This window comes from Cryptomeria japonica, chromosome 11, assembly GCF_030272615.1.
Source record: "Cryptomeria japonica chromosome 11, Sugi_1.0, whole genome shotgun sequence".
Taxonomy (NCBI): Eukaryota; Viridiplantae; Streptophyta; class Pinopsida; order Cupressales; family Cupressaceae; genus Cryptomeria; species Cryptomeria japonica.
Genome location: NC_081415.1, coordinates 695219066 through 695235852, shown reverse-complemented (window position 1 = coordinate 695235852; position 16787 = coordinate 695219066).

Sequence of the window (16787 nt, the reverse complement as noted above, 5' to 3'; positions counted from 1 at the left end):
GCATGTATGGCCACATGAGCAGATGCCCTTACTAGCACCTCTTTGTTTTAGAAGCCAAAATCCTTCTAGTTGTTGGGGCAAGAGGTTGGACCTCTGGAGCGGCCCACACACATACAGTTCTTAGTAGAGATACAAAGTTCACCACGGGGAGTTTTCATGGGGACTGATGCTTGGTTGTCCTGAGAAGTGAGTGTCGAGGATGGAGCCAGTGGGGTCAAGCATCTAAGTATCTGCTCTGAATAGCGTAGCCTCATGTGGGAATCAACAACTATTGTCCTGGCCAGCCATAAGAATTGTGCTTGTCTTATTTTGAACAATCAAACATTCAAGACCAAACATCAAAACATTGTGTCTTTTGTGTCTTCAAGTGTATGCAAAACAATTTTACATCAAACAACACACTTTTCTTTGAGTCATTTTGAGTCTAAACACTTGCAAACATTGAGTCTTCATCAACTTGTGTCCTCTTGTCACGAAAAAAGGTCAAAAATTCAAATTTGGTCACAACAACAACTTCACAAATTGGAAAAATCTACAGTACAACAAACAAGAGCAATCAATTTCAGAATTCTTGAGCTTCCAAAGCTATCTCTTCGGGTTTTTATCTAGCATTCAACCTATTTTTGGGTCTCACAAAGTCCATCATTGCTTTACACCTTACATTACATTCACATTTGTCTAAACTTGAGTCAAAAGGTCACTTGCTTGTCCTCATCATACTTTGTCAACACACTACATACAACAACATTTTGCTAAGTGGTCCCTCATCAAGGTCTATCACCTTTGAGTCTCATTTGGTCTTACTTAGAGTCAAGGTCAACTTACCTCATCAAGAGAAACTATCATCTCTTTGGAAGTCACACCTACTCTACTACATACATACTTGGTCTTACAATTTGGACATTGCAAGTACACTTCAGATTCATTTACATTTCATCCAACCCTTGGTCTTCCATACTCTTTCCATTTTTCATCTAGTCTCACACATCTTGGTCAAGACCTAGTTCATGGTTGAAACTCATTCCCAAAAATCTAGGAGAGAAGCTAAAGAGGCTCAAGAGTCTGCAAACATGAGTTCCTATGAGTATGACAATGATATCTTTTTCAATTCTGATCATACCACATTACCTGACATGAATGCCTATAGAAACATTCCAAATGTTGAGAACATGGACACTACAAACAACAATGATACACACAATGATAATATGGACAACTTTTTTGTACATTTAGCAGAAGTAGAAGACACCATTATGGATCCACGTTTCAATCAATTGGTTGAGGAAATAATGAGGAGAGATAGACAATATTTCTTACAAGTGATAGCACAAAGTGGAGCCAAGATCCCTCATGATTTTGACATGTCTCAAATAATGGAAAATCGACCTTTACAACAACCTCACTCCAACATGGATCAAAGGAGGCCTAATAGTGGAGGCACTAGAGGACCACATATGGTGCTTGAATCACCATCATCTTTGTTTCAAAAACCCAAGTTCCCATACACACATAGTCAAGCATATGACACTCATCCTCCCAGATCATCATGGAAGTCTTATGCAGAAAAATATGCTCAATCACATGCCCATGATAAGGACCAACCACCAAAGCAATTGGATATCCAAAGACATGTTCAAAATTTGGACACAAGGAAACCCCGCGTCAAATTTGGGGTCAACACATTAGAACAAACTCATGACATGCCTATAGAGTATGGTATACATGGACAAAATAGATATTCTATTCCTCAACATGACTTTATACCAAGTGGTCCATATACGTAGCATCATTATAGACCTCTTCCATACAAACATGTGTATGATCAATACCATCCATATATGCAACACGCTCCTCCTCCACCTGGTAGTTTAAGCATTGGATATGGTCTAAGAAGTCGATCTCCACCTAAGAACAATTTGGAACAGAAAATTAAGGACTTGCAAAAGAAAATGGAGGACATAAATACATCGAAGCCAACATACACAATGAGAGACATATGTCCCTATCCATTTGACAAAAGCATTCCAATGCCTCCATTTCCTACACATTTCGTGATGCCTAAGTTCGATAAGTACAGAGGAAAAGGAGATCCTAAGGCACATATAAGACAGTTTTTCGCAGCTTGCATCGAGGTAGTAGCAGAAGAGACATATTTGATGAGATTATTCCCACAGAGCTTAGGTGATCAAGCTATGGAATGCTTCTCTCAACTACCACCTAGAATTAAGTCATGGGGTGACTTAGTAGAGGCATTTATTCAACATTTCTCATACAACATAGAGACAGACATATCAGTCACTACCTTGTGCAACACCAAGCAAAAGGATGGAGAATATTTTTCATCATTTTTACAAAGATGGAGAAATCTAGCCAGTAGATTCTCTTGTGAAGTTCCACAGAAACAAATAGTAGAAATTTTCACTCAGAATGTTAGCAAAGACATTGGTTATGACCTGAGAAAAGCCTGATTGTCCACCTTCAAGGACATCATTGAAAAAGGCTTGGCAACAAAGAAGGTCCTAATTGAGCAAGGCGTCGTCAAAATATTCAAAGAAAACAAAGAGGACTTTAAAGGAAAAGACAAGCCAAGATTTTGGAATAAAAATAAGAACACAGTCAATGATGGTGTTGTTGATGCCAATAAAATGCAACCCAAAATCATTTTTTCTGGATCAAGCTCTATAAACAATCAAGTGAATACTCAAGCAACTTCCAAGTCATGAAGGAAGTACACTCCATTGGGAGAACCACTTGAGTCCATTTTCAAAAAGCTAGTGGCAAATAAGATAATCAAAATTCCAAATTTTCCTCCATATGAGCCAAAGGTCAAACCAAATTGGTGGAATGATGATGAATATTATGAATTTCATAAGAGCAAAGGTCATAAAATAGGTAATTTTCATCGACTCAACAACATCATACAAGATCTTATTGATAGAGGTGACATTGAGATTGAAGGACACTCATCCAATCAAGAACATGAGATGTTTAAGGAACCATTCCCAAAACATGACAAGGGAAAAGCTAAAGCCACAGATGACCAAGCCAACTATACCAGAGCATCTTATAACTATGATTCAACCATCAATCACATTTCAATGAAAAATTATCTCTATAATTATCATCAAGTACAAAACGCCTGAGAATTCTACCCAAAGACCCAAGATTGTCCTAAAAGGCATTGGATCTTCTTCCAAACCTACCTTTGAATTTAATGTCACAACTCATCGAGGTAAATTCACCTTGCAAGGTGCTCCAGCTAGAAACACCGCTTCCTCATCAACCAAACCAGAGTATGACCTTGTAGAACAGTTAGGGAAGACACCCGCACTCATATCCATCCTTGAGCTCTTACGCATATCCCCTGCACATAAAGCCATTCTTGAAATTTTTTTGAGAGACACCTCTGTCCCTACTAATCTAAAGGTGGACCAGTTTCAAGCCATGGTGGGATACCTTTCCATTCCACACTCCCTTACATTCACAGAAGCCGATGATGCCTCCGTGAGTCAACCACATAATGCACCTTTACACATTGAAGCCTTCATACACAAATATCAAATAAAATGAGTCTTGATAGATGGAGGAGTAGGTCTAAACATTTGTACATTGAGCACTATTAAACAATTGGGATATTTAGATAAAGCTGTGAATTCTACAAACAAAATTACCATCAAGGCATATGATGATGAAGAGCATTCATCCAAAGACACAGTCACCTTGCCTCTCAGAGTTGGGTCAGTTACAAAGGATGCAGTTTATCAAGTCCTAGACCTGGATCTCACATACAACATATTGCTAGGATGTCCATGGATTCATGAGATGAGCGTAGTCCCATCTACATACCATCAATGCATTAAGTTTCCACACAATGTAGTTGAAGTGACCATCAAAGATGACCCAAATCCATTCATATATTGCAACAATCTCCGGCCCAGATCAGAAATAACAATACCAGTCAATCGAGAGGCTATTCCTTCTTCAGCATATGTTGATCTAGAATCCTTGAAAGCTTCTACATCAAAACAAGCAGAGATCAAAGAAAAGATCAAGATTAAAAAACTGGGATGTGGTGATTATATCTTTCATGTTGATCAACTCCCACTATCTCCTAAGGTATTCAATCAACAGGAACAATCTATAAACAATTTTCAATATCAAGGAATTGGGTGTGAACCACCCAGTGTTGTGGCTACTAAGTCTGAATGCAAATCTCCTCTAGTGGTGCAAACACCTCTTGATATCAATAGTTCTAAGAGTGGTTCCAACGAAGAATCTATTGAGTGTATCACCAGCCCTCTTGAGAACTCACATAGCCTTACCATTTCATCCACTCATTCCATTTTCACTCCTCTCCTAGACTTGGATCAACAAGAATCACAAAAGCCCTTACTAATTGGGGATAAAAAATTAAGCTTTGAAAAGAAAAATCTAAAAGTCAATAATAAAGAAAATTCCTTTAGTCCAAATCAAAATCAAAAGCTACTAGACTCCACAAAAATCAAAGTCAAGGATAAAACTCTTATGAAGCAAAAAGAACAAGAGTTGATCTCCCCTAATATCAAAATAACTAGGGGCAAAATTTCTAAAATTTTAAGTCAAAAAGAACACTTGTTGATCCTAAGTCTCCATCATGCCATCTTACTTTCACTTCTTTTCACAATCATAAGCCTTCATCACTCATCCACATGTTCCATACATCATTTCCCTTCTAGTGATACATCATGGACCTTTAATGGAGCTTCCTCGAAGGACTTTGTTATCAGGGATGCCCAAACTTCTTTAGGTGACATACATACGGGCTTGTGTAGTCCACACGCTAGTAATTCTATCTTAGTTCCTTCATCAAGGAAGACAGTTACTTGAGCTACACATCATTCAGTCAAGGAATGAATGAGTCGTAGCTACAATCATAAAGTCAATCCTCACACATTTGAGGTAGGTGACTTGGTTCTCAAAGAAAATCCTAAAAATTAGCAAGATAGAGAGAAGAAGGGCAAGTTCGAACCAAACTAGCTTGGTCCTTACATCATCACAGCAACATATGGATCTAGTACATATCATATCTCAACCACAGAGGGTGAACCTTTGGAGGATCCTATCAACAACATGCACCTTCGCAGGTTTTACACATAGCTCTTCAAAATATCCTAATTCAAAAAATACAAAAAAATTCAAAAAAAAACACAAAAAGATAAAAAAAATCATAAAAATAAAAAATCATTACTTGGTGAAAACCTGGCAAACAGGCACCTTGTGACACAAAAAAAAAATTGAAAAAACATAAAAACATTTCATCCAACGGTGAAAACCACTTCGGTGGTGCCCTGGGCAAGTACCATGGTGAAAACTGGGTCACTAGCGCCATGCGCAGAGACATTGCTCCTCCCTCCTTCAGGATTCCATTTCATCCTTTCACTTTGCGCACACTCACAACCTCTTCATCCACAATAAACTTTACACATTCCCATCATGGCTTGTTATTGATCTACCCAAGATTGGTTAGCCATACATAATAAACCTCCCTTTTCACCCCTTTCTATCCATAATAAACCAACTCCCATTTGTGGCTAAGGAAAATCATACGTCTAGTGATGGGTGTGGAACTGAGAATATCACATGTTCTAAGGAGTACAGTTTCTTCCATTTTCCTTCAGTCTATTCACGCACAATCCACAATAATGCAGCATTTGCATCACCAATCCACAATAAAGTTCTGTCTTCTCCGCAATAAATTATCAGTTTCATGGATTCAGTCAGTTTCAGATGAGACACAACAACAACAATGAGCTTCAACAAATCAAATCTTTCAACAAACTCAGACAACATTATGGTTCAGTGCTATCTATCCTTTTGTGAAAGTAAACATTATGACCACAATCAAATAGACTTATACAAGTGACAAGAGACACTAAACTTGAGGACTATAGTGGATGTCGGTGTCGAGTCTTGGTGTCCTTTTGATTTTATCTTTCGGGTGACATGTCTTTTAGCTTTTTTGGGATGTCTCTGACTAGAGATTTTATCTCCAGGATGTCTTTGACTAGAAAGGCGAGGATGGGGTGTCGTCACCTATTTTAATTTGTTGTCTGTGGATTGTCTCTTAGTAATGCTATGGCTTGTCCAAGGATATGAGGACACTATGAGTCTAGTATGAACTGGGGTAGTCCTTGTTTGAAACTATCTTATCTCCATGCAAACAGGTACAATGACTTTCTGGGTCAAAAATATACCTCGATTGTCATAACCTATTTTTCCATAATAAAGCTCAATGATGATAATGCACAAGAAGCTCTTTCACTTTCATATCTTCTATCTTCCATCCCCCTTTCTGGATTGACTTCCATCGTCCTTCTTGAGTCCATGTAGCCCGCTAGCACATTATTGAGTATAATGACACACCAAAAACATTTGCATCTCATGTAGTCTGCACTTGCACTACCACATTAATTATTTCATGCATATATATAGATATCACAATTACATCACATCCTGCACACAACACATGTTAGCACATTTTACATTCTCATCATGTAAATGATCATTTGCATTATCATATTCATCTGCATTTCATACATTCACATTGGCATAACATATAAAAACATAAAAAATAAAAATTGTTGCATTTCATTATGTACATATTTGCATCCATATCATAACCATCAAATAGAAACATACATCATGAAACATCTCATCACATAGGTACGCATGCATATAGCTACCACAAGGATGAATCTCATATATATATCAAAATCGTAAGTGTCATGATACAATGATGTCAAAATACATATGGCTACACAGCCAATCTTTGTGTTGCCCTATCCGGACAGAGGAACCCACTAATCACACCTGCCAACACTGCTGGTAGTGCTAATCCTGTCAGTGTCATTGTGTCCCATGCCATGTGTCCAGCCCTCATCCCTAGTCCAAGATCCTAAAACACTCGTCTCAAGGAATCCCTATCTCTGTCTCGATCATGGGGAATCAACTCCCCATCAATCGGTATCCTCAGTATCCTATATACATCCTCCAAGGTGACTGTCATCTCACCCATCGGTAAATGGAAAGTGCAAGTCTCTGAGTGCCATCTCTTAGCTAACGTAGTCAGCAACCCCATGTTCGCCCGAAACTCAGGCACATATAGAATGAATCACAAACCCATAACCTCAATGGCTACTCTGTCCTTAAATGTCAGCTTCGGTCGTAGACTCTGAGTTGATGGGAATCTCTCCCATGACTCCAGCATAGCTAGATACTCCTGCAGTCAAGCAAATCAACCATGTCAGTCATAGTGGCATTCTCTATTCATCACAAAATGTTTCTCTTTATCCTAGTGCTTATATTTATCATATGGCGCTCTATACTAGTGACACTCACTGTTCATCACAAAGTGTTGCTTTTTATCCTAGTGGTACTCCCTGTTCATCACAAAGTGCTGCTCATATTTGCACTCACTGTTCATCACAAAGTGCTTCTCTTTTTAGTACTCCCTATTCATCACAAAGTACTCTGTCTTGGTACTCCCTGTTCATCACAAAGTGCCTTGATCTATCCTATCCTAGGGCCTCTACTTGAGTATATCCTCTTGAGTAGTTTCCTAATTGGCAACATATGTTCTATCACAGAATTGTCAATCCTAGCCCTATTTTCTATCCTAGTCTTCCCTAGAGGACCTGCTTGAGTGTATCCTCTCAGGAGCTTATCCAATCGACAACGTATGTTCATCACAGAACTACCGATTCGACCTTGAAGACATAAATGCGCCTTCATGACATAAATGCGCTTACATATTGCACAAACACACCTGAAATACACAGACATGCCTATGCTCTGCACACATGCACCTGCACAACACAAACATGCTCACATTTGACATAGATGCCTTTTCCTTCATAGATGTGCCTGACACAAACATAGACACGCCTGGCACCAGCACAGACATGCCTCGACATTTTTTGACCTTGTTTGACATATTCTAGAATGCATTTATTGTGCTACCTAACATGAATTAATGACAACATTTATTGCGACAAAGTACAAGGAGGTTTTGTGGTACTTATGGGCTCTCCTGCCTCTGCTGGCCTCTAAAATTAGCGAACGCGATTGAATCTGTGAACCAATGCCATCGTTGTTGATTGTTGCTACTCTATTCTCTCTCTGCACTCTAATCTCTTAGATGTGTGGATGACAATGATGATGTATCCCCCTCATAGTCTATCTTATAGACTGCCCTAGCCCTAGCCCTCGTTTCCCAAGTCAGTCTTCTTTATCTCGTGACTCTATCACTCTATCTTATCTGGTTAGTCTTTTCTAGCCTTCATTTCTTATCGAGAGATTGTCTGTGATCTTTTTAGACTTTTTCATCCAATCTCTCGAGGGGGCATATCACTCCCATCTTGGGGAAACTTTGTATCAGTTCATATTATCTTCTTTGAAACAATGCGACAAGTTGCATTGTCTCAAAGAGGGGAAAAATGTAGACACCTAAAATTGTCTAGTCTAATTAAATAAATATCTTTATTTCTTTAATTATTTAAGCCTAATTCTTCTATTAATTAAATAAATCTTTATTTATTTAATTAATTCATTTATCCTCTTCTAGCCTTATTTCTCATTTAAATACATACATTTATTTATTTAAATAATCTTTTTCCTAAATTAAATAAATATCTTATTTATTTAATTGATCCCACTTCCTCTATTAATTAAATAAATCTTTATTTATTTAATTAATTCATTAGCCTTTTCTACCTATGACACATGTCATTCATCTCTTAATTCATACACTACCTACCCTCTCATTATTTTCTTATTTTCTCTACCTACCCTCTAATCATATCCGATCATTTATCTTTTACACCTCTTAATATTATCCCTCCATTTCTTATAGTGTCTTCTATATAAGGAGATGCTTCTTTAATTATCAACCCTAATCAATCAATCTACACACATCCTATGCATTCTATTGAAGCAACCTAGCATTCGATCTTTCATATGCAATCCTACTTGCAACCACATTTCCGTTCTTTGTTGAGCTCTTGTGCACACATAAAATCTGAGAGCAAATATATCAAGCAAGATCAATGGAGATAGGAAGAATGGAGATCCAAACCCTATTGGACATGTGATGGTATAATCTTTTTGATTTCATTTGATTTGCATTGTCTTAGGTAATCTTCATATGTTATGGTGGATCTTTGTTGTTGTTAGGCTAGGGTTTTGTGGTTGAATTTGTTTAGTCTTTCAACATTGTTGTTATCCATTTTCACCATAAACAGTATCATTTTCAGGGTCTTTGTAAAGCATTTTGTATAAGTCTTCTTCTTCCATTTCACCCCACTTTTGGAAGATTGTAGGATCCCATTTGAGTGTAATGATAAAGACCTGCTTAGTAGGATGTGGTCGTCCATATTCTTTTGGTGAACTCATAACTTGTTGTAAGCACATGGTTTGATTCAAAGTGTATTCACCCATGCCCTTATCCTGATATTTCCCTTTAAGCTCACCTTGTTTTGACGTTGAAGGTTTTAGTGATTTAGGATCAATGTATGCAGAAGAAGGAACAAATTCCCTATTACTTGGAATCATCGTTTCAATTTTTGGTCTCAAGTTATTGTAGTATATGAATGGATTAGGATCACCATTAACTATTATTTCAACTATGTTGTGAGGAAACTTAATGCATTGGTGATATGTAGATGGGACTGCCCTCATTTCATGAATCCAAGGACATCCTAGTAATATATTGTATGTGAGATCCAGGTCTAGGACTTGACAAACCACATCCTTTGTAACTGGCCCAACTCTAAAAGGCAAGGTGACTGTGCCTTTGGATGAATGCTCTTCATCATCATATGCCTTGATGGTAATTTTGTTTGTAGAATTCACCACTTTATCTGAATATCCCAATTGTTTAATAGTGCTCAAAGTGCAAATGTTTAAAACTGCTCCTCCATCTATCAGGACTTGTTTTATTTGATGTTTGTGTAGGAAATGTGGCTGGCTCATAGAGGCATCGTTAGCTTCTATGAATGTAAGGGAGTGTGAAATGGAAAGGTATCCCATCATGGCTTGAAACTGGTCCACGTTCAGATTAGTAGCGACAGAAGTGTCTCTAAATATTTTGTCAAGAATGGATTTATGTGTAGGGGATATGTGTAAGAGCTCAAGGATTGAGATGAGTGCAGGTGTCTTCCCTAATTGTTCTACAAGGTCATACTCAGGCTTAGTCGATGAGGAAGTGGTGTTTTTAGCTGGAGCACCTTGCAAAGTGAATTTACCTCAACGAGTTGTAACATTACATTCAAAGGTAGGTTTGGAAGAATATCCAATTCCTTTCAGGATGATCTTGGGTCTCTATGTAGAATTCTCAGGCATTTTGTCCTTGATGATAATGGTAGAGACATAATTGTCCATCGAAATGTGATTGATAGTTGAATCATAGTTATAGGATGCTCTGGTATAGTTGGTTTGGTCATCTGTGGCTTTAGCTTTTCCCTTGTCATGCTTTGGGAATGGTTCCTTAAACATTTCATGTTCTTGGTTGGATGAGTGTCCTTCAATCTCAATGTCACCTCTATCAATAAGATCTTGTATAATGTTTTTCAGTCGGTGACAATTTCTTGTTTTATGTCCTTTGCTCTTATGAAATTCACAATACTCATCATCATTCCACCAATTTGGTTTAACCTTTGGCTCATATGGAGGCAGATCTGGAATTATGATTATCTTGTTTTCCACTAGCTTTTTGAAAACTGATTCTAGTGGTTCTCCTAATGGGGTGTACTTCCTTCGTGATTTTGAAGTTGTTTGAGTATTCACTTGATTGTTTGTAGAGCTTGATCCAGAAAAAACGATTTTGGGTCGCACTGTATTGGCATCAACAACACCATCATTGACTGTGTTCTTGTTTTTATTCCAAAATCTTGGATTATCTTTTCCTTTAAAGTCCTCTTTGTTTTCTTTGAATATTTTAATCACTCCTTGTTCAATTAGGACCTTCTCTTTTGCTAAGACTTTTTAAATGACGTCTTTGAAGGTGGACAAACAAGATTTTCTTAGGTCATAACCAATGTCTTTGTTAACATTTTGAGTGAACATTTCTACCATTTGTTTCTATGGAATTTCACAAGAGCATCTACTGGCTAGATTTCTCCATCTTTGTAAAATGATGAAAAAGATTCTCCATCCTTTTGCTTGGTGTTGCACAAGGTAGTGACTGATATGTTTGTCTCTATGTTGTATGAGAAATGTTGGATAAATGCCTCTGCTAAGTCACCCCATGACTTAATTCTAGGTGGAAGTTGGGATCTCCTTTGCCTCTGTACTGATGTGCCTTAGGATCTCCTTTGCCTCTGTACTTATCAAACTTAGGTGTCACAAAGTGTGTAGGAAATTGAGGCATTGGAATGTTTTTGTCAAATGGATAGGGACATATGTCTCTCGTTGTGTAAGTTGGCTTCGGTGTATTTATGTCCTCCATTTTCTTTTGTAAGTCCTTGATTTGCTATTCCAAATTATTCCTAGGTGGAGACTGACTTCTTGGACCATACCCCATGCTTGAACCACCAGGTGGAGGAGGAGCATGTTGCATATATGGATGATATTGATCATACACATGTTCATATGGAGGAGGCCTATAGTGATGTTGTGTATAAGGACCACTTCGTATAGAGTCATGATGAGGAATGGAATATCTGTTTTGTCCATGTATACCATACTCTATAGGCATGTCATGAGTTTGTTCTAGTGTGTTGCCCCCAAATTTGACGAAGGGTTTCCTTGCGTCCAAATTTTGATCATGCCTTGGGATATCCAATTGCTTTGGTGGTTGGTCCTTAACATTGGTATGTGATTGATTATATTTTTCTGCATAAGACCTCCATAATGGTCTACAAAGGTGAGTATCATATGCTTGACCATGTGTATATGGGACCTCTAGATTTTGAAACAAAGATGATGGTGATTCAGGCACCATATGTGGTCCTCTATTACCTCCTCTATTAGGCCTCCTTTGATCCATGTTGGAGTGAGTTTGTTGCAAAGGTCGATTTTCCATTATTTGAGACATGTCAAAATCATGAGGAATCTTGGCTCCACTTTGTGCCATCACTTGTAAGAAATATTGTCTATCTCTCCTCATTATTTCCTCAACCAATCGATTGAAATGGGGATCCATAATGGAGTCTTCCACTTCTGCTAAATGTACTGAAATGTTGTCCATATTGTCATTGTGTGTATCATTGTTGTTTATAGTGTCCATGTTCTCAACATTTGGAATGTTTCTATAGGCATCCATGTCAGGTAATGTGGTATGATCATAATTGAAAAAGATATCATTGTCATACTCATAGGAACTCATGTTTGTGGATTCTTGAGCCTCTTTAGCTTCTCTCCTAAATTTTTGGGAATGGGTTTCAACCATGAACTAGGTATTGACCAAGATGTGAGAGACTAGATGAAAATGGAAAGAGTATGGAAGACCAAGAGTCGGATGGAATGTAAATGAATCTAAGGTGTACTTGCAATGTCCAATGTGTAAAACCAAGTATGTATGTAGTAGAGTAGGTGTGACTTCCAAAGAGATGATAGTTTCTCTTGATGAGGTAAGTTGACCTTGACTCTAAGTAAGACCAAATGAGACCCAAAGGTGATAGACCTTGATGAGGGACCACTTAGTAAAATGTTGTTGTATGTAGTGTGTTGACAAAGTATGATGAGGACAAGCAAGGGACCTTTTGACTCAAGTTTAGACAAATGTGAATGTAATGCAATATGTAAAGCAATGATGGACTTTGTGAGACCCAAAGACAAGTTGAATTCTAGTTGAAAACCTGGAGAGATAACCTAGGAAGCTCAATAAGTCTAAAACTGACTGTAGAAGTTTTTTAATTCTAAACACAGACGTGCCTGTATACTTCACAGATGCGTTTAAATGACACAGACGTGGTTCTGTCAGACACAGACACGTTTCTGAGATTTTGTAAATGCAATGTTGCTCAAAGGACACAAACGCATTTATGCCCTTCACAAACATAGTTAGATGTGCTTCTGAAAACTTTGTGCAATTTTTCCAATCTGTTAAGTTGTTTGTTGTGACCAAATCTGAATGTTTGACTATTTTTTGTGACAAGAGGACACAGTGTTGATGAGGACTCAATGTTTGTAAGTGTTTAGACCCAAAATGACTCAAAGAAAAGTGTTTTATTTGATGTAAAATTGTTTTGCATACACTTGAAGACACAAAAGACACAATGTTTTGATGTTTGGTCTTGAATGTTTGATTGTTTAAAATAATTCAAGCACAATTCTTATGGCTGGCTAGGACAATAGTTGTTTATCCCACATGAAGCTACGTTATTCAAAGCGGATACTTAGATGCTTGACCCCACTAGCTCCACCTTTGGCACTCACTTCTTGGGGTAGCCAAGAATCAGTCCCCACGAAAACTCCTCGTGGTGAACTTTGTATCTCTACTAAGAACCGTATGTGTGTGGGCCGCTCCAAAGGTCCGACCTCCTGCCCCAACAACTAGAAGGATTTTGGCTTCTAAAATAAAAAGGTGCTTGTAAGGGCATCATCTCATGTGGCCATACATGAGGCACTTTCAGCTCTGTAAATACAGAAGGCTCCCAGCCGGTAGGGGTTATGCCCTACAATTGATCAAATAAATTTGATCAAACGGGTTTATGGGGAGACATAGTGTCGGTATGAACTAATTTGCACATGTTATCCATAGATTTCACCATGAATACAATTGTTTATAGTGGTTTAGAAGAGGTGGGTTTTCCTCGCTATCACTTGGGTCGTTCTCTCCTCACTAGTAGTCTTTATGACCACACAGGGAGACAGACCCTCTAAAGTTGAAACAAAAAGAGCCTATTGCCCAAGACACAAAAGACACTGGTTCAATTTTAGTGCACCAATTGAAGTGTTTGCTAGTCTATGAAAATAAGGCACACAATAAAGATCAAAAACCCTTGCCAAGGTCCTGCAACAAAGATCTATTAGTAGTTTGGATTGTTTCAAATGATCACCCCTTCCTGCAAGCACACAAATTAGGTAAATTTTAGATCCAAAAGACTTTGTGAAATAGGGGCCTTCAACAATGCATTTTTTTGACCAATTCAAAGATCTGATTCATCACAAAAAAATACCACCTGTAAAATTTCAATAAATCTCCAGAAATGTAAGAAAATCCAAAAAATTTGCTAATTTGCTCCAAAAATTAATTTTTTATGAAAAATCATAAAATATTCATATAAAATGCAAAATGGATCCACAAACTCTGAAATTTTTACTCAACAATCTTGATGAGCTTCCAAACTTGCATAAAAAAATTCCTTCAAAATTTCTAAGCAGTTTGTGAGATATGAGCAAAATAATGCAAAACCCTAATTTTCAAAGATCCATTTTTTTAGGAATGATTTTGCATCCAATTTAAAATCACAAAGAACGCATCCTGTGTATAATTCTGAGATATTTCTAAAAATGTAAGACAATCCAAAAAATTTGCTAAAGTTCTCTCAAAATTAATTTTTTATGAAACATCATAAAAAATTCATATAAAATGCACAATTGATCCAAAAAATCTGAAATTTTTACTAAGCACCTCTGATAATTTGTCTGGCTTGAAAAAAAAATTATGCTAAAATTCAAAGCTGTTTGTGAGATCTAATAAAAAATAATGAAAAACCCTAATTTTTAAAGATCCATTTTTTAGGGAAATATTTTACATCAAAATTAAAATCACAAAGAACAGATCATGTGTATAAATCAGAGGGCTTTCCAAAAATATAAGAAAATCTAAAAAATTTGCTAATTTTCTCTCAAAATTATTTTTTAATGAAAAATCATAAAAAAGTCATGGAAAATGCAAATGTGCTCGAAAAATTTTGAATTTTGGATTAAGAGCTCTTAATGCTGTCTTCAACCTGCAAACAAAATGTGGTACAAATCTTCTTAGCCATTTGTGAGATCAGATCAAATCTCTCCAAGATCTTGATTTTGTGTCCAAAACCCTAGCTGCACAAGGTTATTCTCCAAATTGTTTTACAAAACAACAATATAGGGTTAGAAAAACCTGCAAAAAAAACACAGATCTAACAAAAATCCATATCCCACAGGGCGTGCCAAAATGTTTATGATGAAAAGTGGAAACAACAATATTAAAATACTAAATAGATTCAACCACAAAACCCTAACCTAACAACAACAAAGATCCACCATAACATATGAAGATTACCTAAGACAATGAAAATCAAATGAAAGCACAAAGATTATACCATCACATGTCCAATATGGTTTGAATCTCCATTCTTCCTATCTCCATTCATCTTGCTTGATATATTTGCTCTCAGATTTTATGTGTGCACAAGAGTTCAACAAAGAACGGAAATGTAGTTTTAAGTAGGTTTGATCGCATATGAAAGTTCGAAAGTGTAGTCGAGTATTCAGCGGGGGGTTTGATAATGAAGGAAGCATCTTCTTATATAGAAGACACTATAAGAAATGGAGAGATAATATTGAGAGGTGTACAAGATAAATGGTCGGCTATGATTAGAGGGTAGGTAGAGAAAATAAGAAAATAATGAGAGGGTAGGTAGTGTAGGAATTAAGAGATGAATGACATGTTTCATAGGTAGAAAAGGCTAATGAATTAATTAAATAAATAAAGATTCATTTAATTAATAGAGGAAAATGGTCACACAAAATGTGCGTATATAATTTACTTGTTTATGGTGGGACTTGCTCCCATATAGAAAATACTTTGAATTCAAATACCATAATTTTCTTTGTCATGGAATCAACAAACTTTCCTGGTAGGGAACCCAAACCACAGTGTTTGTCTATTGGAAACAAGAAAAAAGAATTTAGTGGGACAGAAAGAAGAATTTCTTAAGGAAAGTTCTATCTCATAATCGCCTCTGTAACTTCCAAGACACCCAATTTTGATCGATTTTCTCGCATTTGACGTTATACATGGTAAACAAATTGTTGTTTATACTAAAAAATATTTTTGATTAAGATAAACGGGTTTTACAAGGATCCGAGACTCAAATCCAACAAAAAAAAACAAAACACAATAAACAGAGTCTAACCAGCTGCTAACCAGCTATAGAAACAGGGGATTCACCCCAGAACAGAAGACCACAAAAAACAGACCTAAACAAGATGCAACAACAAAAAAACTAAGATAGAGCTTTCATAAGCTTAACATTTTTCTGGATTGCTTTGTAGACACCTAAAAATGTCTCATTGATCATGTACTAATTATTTGTCTAATTAGTTAAATAATTCTTTAATTCTTTAATTAAGTTAATTAATCTTATTCTTCTAAATTCGTATTTCCTCATAATCTTACTAATTATTCAATTTTCTTATTCTATCATCATTTAATCATTTTAATCATTTTCTAAATATTAATTAAATATTTATTATTTAATTAATTATGGTTAAATTCCTCAATTTAAATAATCTTTATTATTTAAATAAATTAATTTTTAATTTCTATCTCTAATAATCTAATCATTCAACCCTCTTCTAAATATTAATTAAATATTTATTATTTAATTAATTGTGATTTAATCCTTTAATTTAAATAATCTTTATTATTTAATTAAATTCCATTTCTAAATAATTAAATAGTTTCTTTAAATTATTTAATTAGCTAATTAATTCTTCGATTCCAAATCCCCAAATTCTAATTTCATTTAATTTCATATTCTTCTAATTTCTTCCAAATTCAAATACATGTGCATGATTTCAAAAACCAAATTGAAAATCAA